Here is a 19,292-nt window from a genome sequence, read left to right as displayed (position 1 = left end):
TACCACATCATCCAAAACGCAGAGAGAAACATGGAAGAATGAATAATACATCCCAGTTCATGCATGTATTGTGTTCATATGAACTCAACACTGCATGTGTAGGTAGCAGAGTCTAAGTAGTGAAGCAATTGAAAGAACCTAAAGCTTGAACAGTGGACTTTTCTTCTACTGTAGTTACATTATTGTGTTCGTTACAGTGTTTTGGTACATTAGCATTAGGTCAGATTTCTGCATATAATATCATTAGTACAGCAGATTTAAAAGAAAACCCAGCAAATGTGATGTTATATAAAAACACAATTGTATGCTGCTGAAAGTGCCAAACTGGATGGCTGATGCAGTGTTGTGGAGTAAACAGAGAAACAGAAAGTCAACAGAACTGCTTTGAAGACTAAAAGACCATCAACACTTACAATTGAGACCTCTGAGATATTACACAGCCCAGGAAAACGCCATTTGAGAGAGAGAGAGAGAGAGAGAGAGAGAGAGAGAGAGAGAGAGCGAGAGAGAGAGAGAGAGAGAGAGAGAGACTGGATACAACCATGGAACACATGCTTACAATGTGTAAACACAGAGATGTCAAAACAAAAATGACAAAAAACTGAATTATTTTCAGGGGCTGTAATGTTTGTATAACCTCCTAGGTCACGTAAGCAACAGTAAGCTTAAGAAGCTGTTATGCAGCAGGCAAGGCTGCAGCTCTGAGAGGATAAAAACCTGTAGGTTACATCCCGGAGGATGTACTGTACCTTGACTTGTGCCAAGCCCCACTTGCACCTCATTCTATACGTGACAAAAAATGCAATGATGGATTGTGTGTGCATCTGAGAGAGCAGAGGAGTGCAAGAGGTGCACTGGAACAGTTTCAGCAAATGTTACACACTAATATTCCCAAATTGAATACTGCATTTGAGTGTGGTTATTTCAAATTCATTAGGAGACACAAAAAAAATACAAAAAATAAAGCTAGCCATGAAACAACCCTGCACATTAATACTTGAGCACATGCTTCAAAAGGTAGAGGGAAGGGGAGTATTTGTAACTGTGGGATCTGACACTGAAAAGCATTAGGTGAGTCTCCTTGTTTTTATTTAACATTTTTATTTAACCTTTATTTAACTGGCAAAGGCAAGGGCACTGCACTCTCAGGCCTGGAGAGGGTTCAGACACAAAACTTTACATTTGGCCGAGTGAGAACATGAGTTTCTAAGCAAAAGTGACAGATTTTGCTTTCAGGATGATTTTAATATTTCAAAAAGCCAACAGTGTCAGAGTACTTTAAGTCAAAGTCCCTGATAGTTCTGCTTGAGGGTAATGATCTTATGATAGTAATATTGTTTGCTGTAGCAAGGCATTTCCATCAAAAATTACCCTTGAGCACCAACATGGGAATTCATAGGAGCATATCAAATTGGGTGTCAAATGGAAGATACAGTAAGAGTCCATATTTTGGGGAAATTAAGGCATACAGTATATACATTTTTCAACCATTTTCCATCTTAAAAATTAGGCATACGTAAAGGCTTTGGTTTCTGGATAAACAGATAGAAAAGGGGTCTTAGAAAACATCTACCAGAAAAAGCCTTAAAAGGTATCAGAAATACACTGAGTGTACAAAACATTAGGAACATCTGCTCTTTCCATGGCATAGACTAACCAGGTGAATGCAGGTGAAAGCTATGATCCCTTATTGATGTCACTTGTTTAATCCACTTCAATCAGTGTAGATGAAGGGGAGGATTTTTAAGCCTTGAGACAATTGAGACCTGGATTGTGTATGTGTGCCATTTTGAATGGGCAACATAAAATATTGAAGTGCCTTTGAACTGGGTATGGTAGTAGGTGCCAGGCGCACCGGTTTATGTCAAGAACAGCAACGGTGCTGAGTTTTTCACGCTCAACAGTTTCCTGTGTGTATCAAGAATGGTCCACCACCCAAAGGACATCCAGTCTACTCGACACAACTGTGAGAAGCATTGGAGTCAACATAGGCCAGCATCCCTGTGGAACGCTTTCATCACCTTGTAGAAGGGATTCTTAATGTTTTGTACACTCAGTGTACATCAACACACAATAATGTTGATGTAAAAACCCCTGCCAACTAATATCAACACATATTTCGTTTTGGATAAATTATTTACCTTCTGTAAGTTTAAGAAACATAAACTTTTGCCTTGTAATTCCATTACCAAAAACCCACATATCTTTAAGATATTTTCTAATTTCTGTCCCTCATGAGGGGGGAGGATAATAAAAGTTCACAGAAGTAACAAGTAATTAGTGCTGAGGAGCGGTTATTTTTCGTTCTTTAAACAAAAGGCACTGAATTGGTGGAACGACCCACTACCTTCTATAAAAACGTCACTAAAATCTAGGATACTTGTTTAGTCTATGTTAAACCATTATGCTCCATACCATAGTTAGAACATAGTTGTTCTAACATAGTTAATCAGATGCCAGTAAGGGTTCGAGTTAAGATGATCTAGCAGCTCTTCCTTCACCTGTCGGCCTTAAGAAAGAGCCTGCAGTTTATTGCATTAACCTAATGTTGAATATCTTATTCAAATACATGCAACAGATTGCATTGTCTATTCAAAACAGTGTCCTCAACAGCATCATTCTCTTATTATTCTCTTATTATTATTGGTGGTAGATTAGCACTGGAGTCAGGTCCGTCAAACTAAAGGACAATGCTGATGTTCTGACTGACTATTTTAGGGCTATGACGTGGGCGAGCACTGGGTGTCACTCAGCCTATGTGCCCTACTCCATGGGCTAATTGATGACTAAAGGAATGCTGTAGCCTCCTAGCTCTGCTATGTGAGACCAATTGAATATTAATGGGATTTTGCTGTTTTGACAGCAGAAACTTTCCAGTTTCACAGCCTTTATGGCCTCTGACATGTCTCTTATTAACGCCCCTCGGGCTGCAACAGGGTGACCTGAATACGCAATCAGACACAAGACTGTCCTGAGAATATAATAAAGTTATGAGGAGAGGAGTCTGCCCTCTCAGAGATTCAGGGAGTAAACTGGCTATGAAATGAACACATTTTAGAGGAGCTGGTAGACTGATATTCTGAAACCATGTAAACTAGATCCTCGTGTTTGTTATGCTGCCTGCAAGAAAAACACAAATCATTAAAACGTAATCGTTGATCCACATAAGCACTGGAGATCCAACATGAAGGTTTTGTCATGGTTTAAGTGATCAACGTTCTTATGCATTAGGAAAACATGTTCACATGAATCTAAGCAGTCCTGGGTCAACTTCTTTCTCAGAACATAGTTTAAATGGGCAGCAGGGAGTTCTAACTGGTTTCCTATGAGAAGTAAGACGTGCCCAGGAGACATCCAGACCATTTCTACCTAAAACATTCCTTGGTTGGTTCTCTTGAATTATTCAGCTTGCTATTAGATGAAAGTCACGCAAACTCCAGCTCCCCCCCAGTTCCTCTGCTTATAACACACCCAGACAGGGTGGCCAGCACTGACAAGAATATCCCATAGCCCTTTTCCTCTTCCTCCTCTTCCTCCTCCTCTCTATAAATATACAGCAAGTCAGTAGAATTCAACATAGAACTTTAAGACTCTTTACATTCCATGTGGCCTACATGAAGTCAAAAGATGTCTCGAGTGATGACGGGCTGAACAGAAGCACTTTGCCTTGTGGTTACACAACTCTGTCCTACACAGCCTCGTTACATTCAATTATTCATGTATATAAACCCTTAGCCTGACCGGAGGCCCTCGGCATTACATCTACAACTGTGACTGCACATTCCCAACACAACCTACAGTACAGTCAACTTGGGGAAAATACCACACCGTATGAATTAAATAAGGATGTGCTCCCCTATTAATTCCAATAAATTATTATCCTGTCAGTTTCACACCAGTATTTTATTTCACTAGTTTCCCCGAATCATTAATCTCTTTTAGTGAGAGACACCAATAAAAAATGAGAACTATAAACTTACACAGCCTTAGATCTGCTCTGCTCCATATTTCTTCTCGACTGGTATCAGTGTGAAGGCTATCTGGGTAATTGTGTTTTGCCTGCTGTTCTTCTTTTCTAAGTGCATCTGCTTAGACCTCAATTACAAGGGGCCATTTCTATAAGAAAGGGAGGTAATTGAATACGGTGTGGGTCATCCCATTTATTAGTATGACTCATCATTAACACTCTGGCAACAGCGATCGATACAACGTAAGTGAAAAAAGGACTTGAAAACAAGGCTCAAACAGCAACGAACCGCTCCATCAGATAAATGCCGCCCATAACTCAAAGTGGGTAGACTAGAGAGAGAGAGAGAGAGAGAGAGAGAGAGAGAGATTTTTCTCTGTCCGAGGGCCGGTTAGATTACTCCTCATCAGCATCACTCTCCAGTGGCTCAGCCAGATCTGAATGACATCAAGCATTCCAGACTCCATGTCCCTGTCTCTCCATTCATCTCTGTATGTTTCAGGTTCACCTCTCCTGGCCGCCAGTAGCAGTATCTCCAAGATGGCAGATTCCTAGATGTTTCAGTCTGTGGATGCAAACTCAGGGTTGAGGGTTAAATCAGAGGAGACTGTCTGTGTACAGAATTTGTATCTCAATACTATTTGACTTGAATCAAGTTGTCAACCCATCCATTTTCATTTGCCTGGATCCATCTAAGAGGCTTGTCTAACTGTCCTATCTCAGGCAATTTCCTGTTGAAAAGTGGAAATATTAAACTCAACATACTCCAGGGCTTGGAACCGATGCCGCTGTATGACTGCCTCTGAAAGACTCTTGCCTCGACACAAAATTGTCAAAGCCGATCTTTTTGCAAGAGATAGCCTCAGCAATCCTAGCTAAGCTGAAAGAACTCAGTGGAGAAACTAGGTCCACGGTACACACTATGCTCGCTCTGCCAACACTGCTAAGTATTCATGCTTATTGTTTCTGTCCCTGGACGCTGAAAACTTTGAATCTTTAAATGGTACAGGGCAGTAAAATGTGTAGCACTCCATCCACAAGCCCTACAGGGGATGCATAGCTCTCCCAAAGACACGGGGTTGCCATGGCAACTCTGAGAGCACCTCCCTATAAAACGTGTAATTGACAGCGGTGAATAGCAGCTCAAAATGAATCACGCTTCTCTGTCACTTTGTGTTGCATTCCACTGTCAGACAGATCAAACCTGTATCCCCGTAACTCTGTGCCCCTGTGTGGCCCAAGTTAGGAGAGTACTCTATCACTACATAAAACAACTGACAGACTTGTCTAGACGTCCTAAAAACTATCAAATCATCTTCGCCAAGAATGGGATGTTGTTTCACTAGCATGAATCACCAAAAATAATCTCAAGTCTATATACTGTAATAAACACTAAACCAGACATATGACTTGCTGGTATTGTTTGTGATGCCACTTGTAAGGTAACATTACAGAATACATTAGTTCTCATATCTTGTTCTCAGCAGAGTGAATTGAAGAAGAGACATTAGGTCCCTTCTCTCTCTCTCTGTCCTTTTTCCCCTCATTCCTGGCAGCCATGAACCTGACTCTCATTTAGTTATGTCTACCATTAGTCAACCAAGCTTCAACAGTGTATATTATTTACGGTCAAGACTTCAGCGGCGACACACTAATGCAAAAAAAAACAAGAAAACGCTGAACCCTGACGCAACTCGACACGCCACAGTGGAGAAAAAACCCCACCACAACCTCTGTCTGTCTCTGTGAAGTAATGAGTGAGTGCTCTGCAGTCAGACAACAAACAAATACTGCTCTCATCATTTTTGTCAACAGAGAGGTCAGGCTGGAGAATGATACCCTGGACACAGCCGGAGAGGAAGGCAGATCAGATAAAACTTGATGTTTATCAATTGATTCACAAGCGTGAGACTTTATGAAGCTTTGAAGGGGGAAGGGGAGATTGTAATATCTTCCCCAGAATCTTTTTTGTGTTGCCAGATCTATGCCAGAATTAAACATTCATTTAAAACTACATCTTATAAGAGACACATTATGTATAACATTTGAACGATCTTGAATGATCTGATCTTGTGTTTGTATTCAGCCAGTGGCCAATATGGTCAGTCAACAGTCAATCACTTGTGTCATATGATTGAAAGCTGTGGAAAGAGCTTGACAGAGATACACAAGGGATGACTGACATGCATAGAGGAGATTATGCCTGTTATTAGGAATGTTGACCTTCTCTCTGCAGCTATCTGCATTGGGTCTTCCATGGGACTGAACATACAGTGCAGAACAGTACACACATTCCTCCACTAGATACTACCTCAATAAGCCTGACTAACCGGTGTCTGTATATACTACTACTAAATACTGCTACTCTTATTTTCAAATATCTTTTTACTGTTGTTTTACTTCTTTACTTACCTACACACACACACACACACACATACCTTTTTCGCACTATTGGTTAGAGCCTGTAAGTAAGCATTTCACTGTAAGGTCTACACCTGTTGTATTCGGCGCACGTGACAAATAAACTTTGATTTGATTTGACCATGCAATCTCAATAGACAAACATTGGCAGTAGAATGGCCTTACTGAAAAGCTCAGTGACTCGTGAATACAGTATATCGTGAATCGCCCATAACTTTGAAAAGATCGAGATATGATTTTTAGGCCATATCTCCAAGCCTTAGTGTGTATGTGTGTGATGCACATGTGCACGTACGTGTATGTGGAGGTCCCTGATCTCCCATCTGATCTAGAATGGGCTACCCATTCTGTTCCCTTTGCCTGAGATGAAAAGGTGGATTGGACTAAGATATGTGACAGAAGACAAGCCGAGCTCTTCCTTTTAAACATACAGACATTTCAAATGTCTAGAATGTCCTATGGATGAACAGATACTTGTCCCCCCAGATGGAGGAATCGAGGTCGGGTGAAGTTGCCCCTAGATGCTGATCTTGGGTTCGTTTCGCATTTTTCCCACTAATGGTTCATGTTGGGGGAGGGGAAGTGGATCCGTTAATTATTATTATTTTTATTTATTATTTAATTAAATTAATCCTAGATCTGTCCCTATGGGAAACGCCCCTATGAAGGTCACAACTAACAGTTTCTAAATGAGAAAAGGCTAAATTGATTCCAATATTGGTCCAAACTCAAATGCCCACCTCTTTATATAAATGGAGTAATAATATACCTACTCATGTTATTATCTGTGTCAGTTACTAACACAACTATTATGTGTTTTGACTTGACACAAAAAAGACTATGTACTAATACAATGCCGACATTCACCAATGCTTGCACATATACGTACACTACATATGCTTTAAAACCTTATTTATAGATTTTCACATATATAAAAAAACAGTGCAACCCCAACCCCTCATTCTCCCACCCCCTCCCTCCCTCCCTCCCTCCCATCCATCCACTTTGCAGACTTCCATTGAAAGAGGACAAGGCGGCAAGCTGGCAGTGAGCTAGCAGCGAGGTAGCATTCTGGTCTAGAGGAAGTACCCCAAAAATGGCAGTGACCGGGTTGGGTCTAACAGTTGTATTACACATATGTGAGAATGCCTCTGGGGTCCCAGAGGCCACTCAAAGATTGGCATGACCAAAACATGTGCCCCACAGTCGCTGGACTCTGGTGGCATCTCAAACACTTGGGGTCAACATTTGGGTATATTTTTTCCAATCTGTCATTTGAGTAATGGAGACGGTGCAAAACCTTAAACTGAATAAATGTCACGCCCTGACCATAGTAAGCTGTTTTTCTCTGTGTTGGTTGGGGCGTGATAGTGACGCGGGTGGGTCATCTAGGTGTTTGTAATGTCTATCTTGGCCTGATATGGTTCCCAATCAGAGACAGCTGTTTATCGTTTTCTCTGATTGGGGATCATATTTAGGTAGCCATTTTCCCCATTGTTAGTTGTGGGATCTTGTATACAGTAAGTTGCCTTTGTGCACTCCAGTAGCGTCACGTTTCGTTTGTACTTTTGTTGTTTTGTTTAGTGAGTTTCTCTTTATTAAAAGTATGTGGAACTCTATGCACGCTGCGCCTTGGTCTCATCATTACAACTATCGTGACAGAAGATCCCATCAACAAAGGACCAAGCKYCGTGCCCAGGAGGAGGAAGTATCCTAGACTTGGGAAGAGATCCTGGATGGGAAGGTTCCCGGACTTGGGAGGAAATCCTGGCAGGACAGGATCGCCTTCCTTGGCGGGAGTGGCCTAGGAGCATGAGAGGACAGCAACGACGTCGGGGAGGTAGGCCACAGAAACCCCAAGAAATCTTTTGAGGGGGGCACATGGAGCAGTCGGCGAAGTTGAGGGGTGAGTCAGAGACTGTCGGGGAGTTATTGGACAGATTAGAGGAGAGTGAACGGAGGGGTGAGTTAGAGACCTTCGAGGAGTTGTTGATCAAATTGGAGGAGAGTGAAGAGAGAGAGCTGTTGGTTTGGCGTAGTATGCACGGCATTCGCCCTGAGGAGCGTGTTAGCTGTCTGATGCCACCTGTGCCAGTTCCTCGTACTCGTCCTGAAACGTGTGTTAAAGTTCCGGAACAATTGATGCCGGCTATACACACCAGGTCTCCAGTGTACCTTCTCAACCCAGTACCTCCTGTGCCAACTCCTCGCACTCTCCCTCAAGTGAGCTTTTCCAGTCAGGTGTGTCCTGTTCCTGCTCCTCACACTCTCCCTCAAGTGCGTGTCCCCAGTCAGGTCCGTCCTGTTCCTCTTCCCCGCACTCGCCCTGAGGTGCGTGTCATCAGCCCGGTGCCACCTGTACCGGTCACTCACTATTCCTAATGGAAGCACTGCTACAGGTGCGCTATCATGGCTTAGCCTACAACAGAGACTGGGTGGGGGACGATAAGTAATGAACAGCGAGAGCTTGCAACAGGGACGATGAGGAACACGGGAGGGAGCGAGGCCGTAGGCATCACTCACTCACAGAAGAAGTCGTCGTCATTATTTATGCATTCCAAATTCATTTACACACAGCACAGAGCACTGGTAGTAAATATGGATCCATGCTAGGGGTAATTCCCTGCGTTTTCCTTCAACGGCTTTAAAACCACAAGCACCACAGAGGGAGAGCTATCACTTTCATTGTTCATCCAAACACAAACGAAAAAAGATACAATTCCTGATATACCCTGAGACTGATTCGAAAACCTGTAGCAAAAGCTACTCAACATATCACCAATACTATGGCATGCATTTTTGTATTTCTAATTAAACCATGCTTATTTCATGTGAAATAAAAATGTGTGTTTGAAAGAGAAGCTCAATTGGAAAAAAGAAAATGAGAATCAGAAGTACAAACTCTAATGTAAGGATTCCAACGGTAAACCCTTGAGAATGGCGTCTAAATTGTTTCAGATGAATCCTGAGAATGAAACCCATATGCCTAATGGATGTGGATTGTGATATTGTTTTCAAAGGTGCTAGTACGCGCCGCTGTCCTTCAGATGCTACACAGCCAGACCTCCACAAATAATTACTGGGAGGTATAATAGAGCACACTTGATCAGACCCAAGAGGAACAGAATGCAAGGGAAGAGCAGATCGGTCTGTGAATAATGATCACAGTCACCTTAGCTATAACTCACCAGCCACAGGTAGATGACTTAGATAGTGGAGGAGGACTGACACATGTGTACATGATATGCAGCAGCTTTTAACACCTTTGCCCATCTCTTCTCTTTCTCTAATTGCATTCATTGCAAGCAAGCAATTCATCTCAGTTGTTGTTCTGCAAACACCATGGATTATTATGGATCAGGAATGATGACACTGATTCATAAGGGCATGATTACACTGTGTATGTTTTTAATGGTTTATCTTGTATACTAAATACATTCAATTAGTGCTTCTGCCCCCAAACGTGAATAAAATGTAACATAACTAACTTGGGTTTTGAGAGATGGAGAAAATGTATTCACCATAAAGGACACTGTAAACTCTGAGTGACAGGGTTCTCTCTCTCTCTCTCTCTCTCTCTCTCTCTCTCTCTCTCTCTCTCTCTCTCTCTCTCTCTCTCTCTCTTCTCTCTACTCCTCTGCTCTCGCCTTTCTCTCTCCTCTCTCTCTCTCTCTTCCTCTCTCTCCTCTCCTCTCTCTCTCTCTCTCTCTCTCTCTCTCTCTCTCTCTCCTCCTCTCTCTCTTCTTCTCTCTCTCTCTCTCTCCTTCTCCTCCTCTCTCTTTCTTTCTTTCTTTTTCCTGGGAGTTTTACAGTGCTTGGCAAGCTCTCCAGCCAGGCCTGTTGTTTCATCAGCCAGTAGCAGGACACCTCATTTTTTACCTCCAGAAGGTCAACGGAGACTGGCCTGTATTCAACTTTCAGCTTCCTGCCTGGGAACCCTGCTGCAGCCCTACCCAGCGGGAATCATTAAGATGAATACAACAATATGGTGCCCTGGATGCCTCCCACTGTTTGCCATTATGGCATTTATTATCTCAAATTAGGCTTTCGACAATGCAGCAGCCATTAGTTCATCCCTGTGGTGTACTGTTGCCTATGTGGGGGTGGAAGGTGAGTGGAGAGGGGAAAGACAGACTCCTTTCATGAGATCCCATCCTTTACTTACAGTTTCTGCTGAGAAGGAGAAGGATATCAAGCTCTCTAGTGAAGTCTACTGGTGCCCATGTTTAATTTTAATTGTATTTATTTCACCTTTATTTAACCAGGTAGGACAGTTGAGAACAAGTTCTCATTTACAACTGCGACCTGGCCAAGATAAAGCAAAGCAGTATGACAAAAACAACAACACAGAGTTACACATGAACAAACGTACAGTCAGTAACACAAAATAAAAAAAATATAAAAAACTATGTACAGTGTGTGCAAATATAGAAGATTAGGGAGGTAAGGCAATAAATAGGCAGAGGCAAAAAGAGGCAAAAATAATTACAATTTAGCATTAATACTGGAGTGATAGATGTGCAGATGTGAATGTGCAAGTAGAGATACTGGGTTGCAAGAGGGTAAGTAATAATATGGGGATGAGGTAGTCGGGTGTGCTATTTACAGTTTGGCTGTGTACAGGTACAGTGATGGGTAAGTGCTGAGACAGCTGATGCTTAGTTAGAGAGGGAGATATAAAACTCCAGCTTCAGTGATTTTTGCATTTCGTTCCAGTCATTGGCAGCAGAGAACTTGAAGGAAAGGCGGCCAAAGGAAGTGTTGGCTTTGGGGATGACCAGTGCAATATACCTGCTGGAGTGTGTGCTATGGGTGGGTGTTGCTATGGTGACCAGTGAGCTGAGATAAGGCGGTGCTTTACCTAGCAAAGACTTATAGATGACCTGGAGCCAGTGGGTTTGGCGACGGATATGCAGTGAGGGCCAGCCAACGAGAGCATACAGATCGCAGTGGTGGGTAGTATATGGGGCTGTGGTGATAAAACAGATGGCATTGTGATAGACTACATCCAGTTTGCTGAGTAGAGTGTTGGGGGCTAATTGGTAAATGACATCGCCAAAGTCAAGGATCGGTAGGATAGTCAGTTTTATGAGGGTATGTTTGGCGGCATGAGCGAAGGAGGCTTTGTTGCGAAATAGGAAGCAGATTCTAGATTTAATTTTGGATTGGAGATGCTTAATGTGAGTCTGGAAGGAGAGTTTACAGTCTAACCAGACACCTAGGTATTTGTAGTTGTCCACATATTCTAAGTCAGAACCATCCAGAGTAGTGATGCTAGTCGGGCGAGAGGGTGCGGGCAGCAATCGGGTGAAGAGCATGCACTTAGTTTTACTAGCATTCAAAAGGAGTTGGAGGCCACGGAAAGTGTTGTATGGCGTTGAAGCTCGTTTGGAGGTTTGTTAGCACAGTGTCCAAAGAAGAGCCAGATGTATACAGAATCGTGTCATCTGCGTAGAGGTGGATCAGAGAATCACCAGCAGCAAGAGCGACATCATTGATATATACAGAGAAAAGAGGCGGCCCGAGAATTTAACCCTGTGGCACCCCCATATAGACTGCCACAGGTCCGGACAACAGGTCCTCCGATTTGACACAATTAACTATATCTGAGAAATAGTTGGTGAACCAGGCGAGGCAGCCATTTGAGAAGCCAAGGCTACTGAGTCTGCCAATAAGAATGCGGTGATTGACAGAGTCGAAAGCCTTGGCCAGGTCGATGAAGACGGCTACACAGTACTGTATTTTATCGATGGCGGTTATGATATTGTTTAGGATCATGAGCGTGGCTGAGGTGCACCCATGTTCAAGACTGCGCTGGAGAACACAGAGGCAGGTGGCTTAAGGAAGTTATGCCGTTGTCTTTTTACCCATGTTGAACATCCAACAACATGGCACTGCAATGTGTAGATACTAACGTAGTTCATTCTGCCATTGCACATTATTCAGTATTGGTCTGTGTGGTTTATGTCTTTGTTTACACAGACTGTTATAGATGAGGTTGGAGACTTAACTAATTGCAAAATACCTATTATAAAGTAATTGCAGAATAATGATGACAGGCCAATCTACACTGCAAAAAGCATCTGTAGACAGTAATGAAACTAAATCACCACAGAGAAACGAGCGGAAGACACAAAGAGATAAAAACGAACACACAGAACAAAGAGCCTACACATAGGAAATGAAAGAGAGGGGAGGCTGAGAGAGAGAGAGAGAGAGAGAGACACACACACAGAGAGAGAGAGAGTGAGAGAGAGCGAATCTGTTGATGTTATCCATTATTTGGTGGTATTGTTACATATAAAATCAAAATCAAATCCAATTGTATTTGTCACATGCGCTGAATACAACTTGTGTATACTTTACTGTGAAATGCTTGCTTACGATCCCTTCCCAACAATGCAGAGTTTAAAGATAAAAAATAAAATACTAACGCAAGAGGAATAAAATGAATGTCACGTTCCTGACCTGTTTTCTGTTGTTTTTATATGTGTTAGTCGGTCAGGGCGTGAGTGTGGGTGGGCATTCTATGTTATGTGTTTCTATGTTGGTTAATGGGTGACCTGATATGGTTCTCAATTAGAGGCAGGTGGTTTTCATCTCCTCTGATTGAGAACCATATTAAGGTAGGTGGTTTCACATTGTTTGTTGTGGGTGGTTGTCTCCTGTGTCTGTGTCGTTATTGCACCATACGGGACTGTATCGTTCGTTCGTTCGTTCATTTATTTGTAGTCTGTGCTTGTTCGTGCGTTCTTCGTTGTATGTAAGTTCGTAAGTCAAGGTCTGTCTACTTCGTTTGTTGTTTTGTAGTGGGTTAAAGTGTTTCCGTGTTTTTTTCGTCTTTTCTTTAAATAAATATAATGTCAAATTACCACGCTGCGTTTTGGTCATCCGATCCTTCTCGCCTCTCCTCGTCTGATGAGGAGGACAAAGTAGAAGAGCGTTACAGAACCACCCACCAAACCCGGATCAAGCAGCGGGACTACGAACAGTGGTCCACTACACGGGAATTCTGGACATGGGAGGAAGTAATGGAGGGAAAAGGACACTGGGCTCACATTGGGGAATATCGCCGCGCTCGTGAGGAGATGGAGGCAGCGAGAGCCCAAGATCGGAGGTATGAAGGTACGCGGCTAGCACGGAAGCCCGTGAAGAAACCCCAAAAATGTCTTGGGGGGGGCTAAGAGGTAGTGGGCCGAGGGCAGGTAGGAGACCTGCGCCCACTTCCCAGGCTAACCGTGGAGAGCGGGAGTACGAGCAGACACCGTGTTACGCAGTAGAGCGCACTGTGTCTCCTGTACGTGTTCATAGCCCGGTGCGGGTTATTCCACCTCCCCGCACTGGTAGGGCTAGATTGGGCATTGGGAGCCAAGGTGCCATGAAGCCGGCTCAACGCGTCTGGTCTCCAGTGCATCTCCTCGGGACCGGATACCTGGCACCAGCCTTACGCATGGTGTCCCCGGGTTCGCACTACATAGCCCTGAGTGCGGGTTATTCCACCTCCTCGCACTGGGCGGGCGACGGGGGAGCATTCAACCAGGTAAGGTTTGGCAGGCTCGGTGCTCAAGGGAGCCAGTACGCCTGCGACGGTCCGGTATATCCCGGCGGCACCTTCCCGCCCAGCCCAGTAACAAACCAGTGCCTACTGCCACGCACCAGGCTTCAGTGCGTTTCCAGAAGCCCTGTTCCTCCTCACGCACTCTCCCTATGGTGCGTGTCTCTCCAGCCCGGTGCCTCCTGTTTCCGACACCACGCACCAAGCATCTAGGTCGTCTCCCAAGAAGCTTGTATCACATTCGTTCCTTCTCCCCGTACTCGTTTCCATGATGTGCGTTGCCCTCAGCCGTACACCAGTGCCGGTACCACGCACCAGGCCAGTAGTACGCTTTGAGAGTTCAGTGTGGCCCTGTCCCCTGCTCCCCGCACGTAGCCTGAACGGTACGTGTCCTTAGCCCAGTGCCTCCAGTTCCGACACATGCTCCAAGGCTACCAGTGCGCCTCATCCGGCTCGAGCTGCCCGTCTTGCCAAGCGCCATCTGAGCCACCCGTCTGCCAAGCGCCATCTGAGCCATCCGTCTGCCCAGCGCCATCTGAGCCTCCGTCTGCCCAGCGCCATCTGAGCCATCCGTCTACCCAGCGCCATCTGACCATCCGTCTACCACGCGCCATCTGAGCCATCCGTCCTCCCCAGTGCCCATCTGAGCCATCCTCTACCCAGCGCCATCTGAGCCACCTCTGCCCCGAGCCATTAGGCCCGCCCGTTGTCCGAGCCGTCAGAGCCGTTCGTCAGTCAGGAGCCGCTAGAGCCATTCGTCAGTCAGGATCTGCCAGAGCCGCCAACCAGACAGGATCTGCCAGAGCGCCAACCAGACAGGATCTGCCAGAGCTGCCAACCAGACAGGATCTGCAGAGCCGCCAACCAGACAGGATCTGCCAGAGCCGCCAACCAGACAGGATCTGCCAGGCCGCCAGTCAGCCAGGATCTGCCAGAGCCGCCAGGTGAGCCATGAGCAGCCAGAGCCGTCAGCGAGCCATGAGCAGACAGAGCCGTCAGCGAGTCATGAGCAGCCAGAGCCGTCAGCGAGCCATGAGCAGCCAGAGCCGTCAGTGAGCCATGAGCAGCCAGAGCCGTCAGCGAGCCATGAGCAGTCAGAGCCAGCCAGCCAGGAGCTGCCAGCCAGCCAGGATCCGCCCAGAGCAGCCAGCCAGGATCCGCAGAGCCACCAGCCAGAGTCCGCCAGAGCCAGCCAGCCAGGATCCGCCAGAGCCAGCCAGCCAGGATCGCCAGAGCCAGCCAGCCAGGATGCCGCCCCTCAGTCCGGAGCTGCAGTACTTCAGTCGGAGCTGCCCTTATCCGCGTGCTGCCCCTTATCCCGGTGCTGCCCCTTATCCGGTGCTGCCCTTATCCGGTGCTGCCCCTTATCCCGTTGCTGGCCATTATCTCGGTGTTGCCCCTTAAATTAGGTGGGTGGAATAGGAGGGTGGTCATTCGAGGGGGATACGTAAGCTGGGATTGACTATGTGGGGTGGGGACCTCGCCCAGAGCCTGAACCACCACCGTGGTCAGATGCCCACGCAGACCCTCCCCTAGACTTTTGGTGGTGCGTCCGGAGTACGCACCTTGAGGGGGGGGGGTTATGTCACGTTCCTGAACTGTTTTCTGTTGTTTTTATTTGTTAGTCGGTCAGGGCGTGAGTGTGGGTGGGCATTCTATGTTATGTGTTTCTATGTTGGTAATGGTGACCTGATATGGTTCTCAATTAAGAGCAGGTGGTTTTCATCTCCTCTGATTGAGAACCATATTAAGGTAGGTGGTTTCACATTGTTTGTTGTGGGTGGTTGTCTCCTGTGTCTGTGTCGTTATTGCACCATACGGGACTGTATCGTTCGTTCGTTCGTTCATTTATTTGTAGTCTGTGCTTGTTCGTGCGTTCTTCGTTGTATGTAAGTTCGTAAGTCAAGGTCTGTCATACTTCGTTTGTTGTTTTGTAGTGGGTTAAAGTGTTTCCGTGTTTTTTTCGCTTTTCTTTAAATAAATATAATGTCAAATTACCACGCTGCGTTTTGGTCATCCGATCCTTCTCGCCTCTCCTCGTCTGATGAGGAGGACGAAGTAGAAGAGCGTTACAATAAAATACACAAGAATGGAGCTACAGTATATACAATGAGTACCGGTAACAGATGTGCAGAAGTAAGAGGTATTTGAGGTACATATTTACAGTACATGAAGGCAGGGCAAAGTGACTAGGCATCAGGATAGATAATAATAACAGTAAAACAAAGAACAGAGCAGTAGCAGCAAATTATGAGTGTAAAAGAGTATGTGTGTGTGTGTGTGTGTAATGTGTATGTATGTGTGTTTGCGTTGTGTTGGTCGGTCTGGTATCACTTTAAACTCATGAATTTCATTGGCATAGGAAAAATATGACTGGATAGCACATAGCAAGCTTAGGGTGCAATACAACCAGCGCTTTCCTGTCTAAATAATGCCTTGGTCTCCATCCTTCAAAACAGAACACAGAGAAACCCCAAGAGTAAACCTGTGAGGGATACATTAAAAMACACTAACTCTTGTGTTTATAAAGCAAAGACCCTCTTGAATCTACCTACCCAATCACTAGAAGCCCAGATCTGTTTTAAGATCTGAAAATGTCTGACATGAGAGCTCTATTTGCACATCAGAGTAATCAGGTTCTATTGATTTTAATTTGCTGGATGAAGGTGAAAACTTTGAGAACAGGTCTAAGAAAATACAGTACATGACCAAAAGTATGTGGACACCTGCTCGTCGAACATCTCACCCGAAAATAATGGTCATTAATATGGATTTGGTCCCCCCTTTGCTGCTATAACAGCCTCCACTCTTCTGGGAAGGCTTTCCACTAGATGTTGGAACATTGCTGCTGGGACTTGCTTCCATTCAGCCACAAGAGTATTAGTGAGTTCAGGCACTGATGTTGGGCGATTAGGCCTGGCTCGCAGTTGGCATTCCAATTCATCCCAAAGGCGTTCGATGGGGTTGAGGTCAGGGCTCTCTCATTTCATGAAGTCCCCGACGAAACAGTTATTGTGCTGACTTTGCTTCCAGAGTCAGTTTGGAACTCAATAGTGAATGTTGCAACGGAGGACAGGTGATTTGTACGCGCTGCACGGTCCCGTTCTGTGATCTTGTGTAGCTTACCACTTCGCGGCTGAGCTGTTGTTGCTCCTAGACGTTTCCACTTCACAATGACAGCATTTACAGTTTCCCGGGGCAGCTCTAGCAGGGCAGAAATTTGACGAACTGACTTGATGGAAAGGTGGCATCCTATGACAGTGCCACGTTGAAAGTCACTGAGCGCTTCAGTAAGGCCATTCTACTGGTAATGTCTGTCAATGGAGAATGCATGGCTGTGTGCTCGATTTTATACAGCAATGGGTGTGGCTGAAATTCACTAATTTTAAGGGGTGTCAACATACTTTTCTTTATATAGTGTATTATAGTACATCCTAAAAAGCAATCTGTAAGCGAATGTATCTCAAAAGCTATCTCTATGATTTTTTGTTTTATCATCAACAATTTTTATGAACTGCCTGTGTAATGCATTTAGTGATCTCTATCACTCCCATAGTACGGTATATAGTAAAACATGCTATAAGAATTCATAAAGCAATTTACAGCAAATAACAGCATAAACACATACTGTAGAGGCTGTGCATGTTTATAATACATCAACTATAAACAGGTGATAAAGTGTTACAAATTAATTTAGTGGGAATATGTTTGAAATTCTGGAGGTTATTACATGGTTATTAGATGGATATATAGTATACTATGTATCCAATACATAAGTTAGTATAACTGTGAACTGAAAGGCTGACATAAGGGAAACTTTTGTTTGTTTCTAAATATTATATTATTAAATCATGGGCAAAAATAATGATGTCTAGAAGGTCAATTTGAGCTCTGTCCTGACAGGTGGAAATATGGAGGAAAATGCAAAGGCCTATTACTTCTGTGAACTAAGTTATAGGGACTTTGGGATGAAAACGTAAAATATGTCAATACAGCCTATGCTTCCTTCCAGTTACCTGTCTAAATGCCTTAGTGACGAATTAGTCGGTAGAAAACAGCCTAGTCAGTACCCAGCGCCTTACCGACATTGTGAAACGCATGACACGTCTAGAAAAATGTTTTGAACCAGCAAAATGTTACTGTACCTGTTCGGCATCCTCCTCGGGACACGGCTATCCTCTCAGCAGCGAAATGCACAAAAACTGACAAGATGCAGTAGAGGTCAGAAAGCGCCTACACATAATCAACTTCCCGCAGGCTAGAGCAGGTGCTTCTCCGTCTCAAGCACCAACACACACTGCCGGAAGAGTTGTCCCGGAGCGAGTCGTCTAGAAAATGTTCTGGTCGGCTGTTTTCATATGCTCTCAAAGTATTCTAAACAATCATCTCGATGGTTCCAGACTGACACCAGTCTTGGCGATAAGAAGACAGGTGTAAATCTGCTAAATTAGTGGGATATTAATGGTGTTGGTGAATCTCAGAGCTGTCCCGCGGAAATGTTTGATCTGCATTAAAGTACGTCCTCTCCTGTTCTCTCTGGTTTTAGGGGACCTTGAAAAAATACTGTGCTGTTGGAATATGCGCGTTCAAGCTTTTGAGTTCCAAATACAATAGGATCGCCCACCACAGACCTCGACCAGTAGCAGCAGACTTCTGACGGACGACTGATGTTGAGAGTTTGGGCGTGTTTCTTGGAGAAGAAAGGTGGATGCGGGAAAATACATGTAGCTCAGCTCAGACAAGAAAGGTGATGATCAAATTAGCCTACCATAAAAACACATGTGGTCCTTTATATAAAAATCCTCAGCTATGTAGAATGTAAATAATTGATAACCAGGGCAAAGTGTGTGTGTTATTGACAAGGAGAGGTCCTTAAATATCCATAAAACCAATAGTACCACTTAATATTTGAAAGACTTTCCAGGGGCTTCATGCTTGGCACTGTCATGACATTATATAATAGGACAATTAGCTGATAACCCATATCATCAGCTCTACTGAGAATGCCCTAGATAATTTGGCACTGAAGTCGGTATTTGATAAAGATGCATCCAAAGCATAACTTTGGATGCAGTGCCACAAATATCAATTAGTACATTAGAAGATGATCAACCTCCTAATACAGTTGTATATAATATTGAGGCTTCTCCGTCACTAGGCTAGTTTGGTCACAAAAGCTATTTGAAGAACTAGTCTGGATGTGTAGCACTCACAGCTGCCAGATGGTCATGCGTTAGATTTTTCAATTATTCAGTCATCCCAGAGCAGATTGAATCTGTCAAGTGTAAGACAACTTGGCTGGTCTTTTCCTGCGCTGCAAGTGGAACCATGGGATATGTACTAGTGAGT

At 44.4% G+C, this 19,292-nt stretch overlaps 1 protein-coding gene across 1 annotated transcript in view; it reads right to left on the bottom strand.

Annotated features, from left to right (window-relative positions):
* Positions 1-18,595, bottom strand: part of LOC111954179 (heparan sulfate glucosamine 3-O-sulfotransferase 5-like) — a 98,471-nt gene extending 79,876 nt beyond the window's left edge. The window contains exon 1 of the mRNA XM_023973704.2: positions 18,089-18,595. The gene's annotated coding sequence lies outside the window, so the exon portion shown is untranslated. The remainder of the gene's footprint in view (positions 1-18,088) is intronic.
* Between the last annotated feature and the right edge of the window lie 697 nt (positions 18,596-19,292).

Source organism: Salvelinus sp. IW2-2015, linkage group LG28 (genome assembly GCF_002910315.2).
Source record: "Salvelinus sp. IW2-2015 linkage group LG28, ASM291031v2, whole genome shotgun sequence".
NCBI classification, from domain to species: Eukaryota; Metazoa; Chordata; class Actinopteri; order Salmoniformes; family Salmonidae; genus Salvelinus; species Salvelinus sp. IW2-2015.
This window is presented reverse-complemented; position numbering and strand designations above follow the sequence as displayed.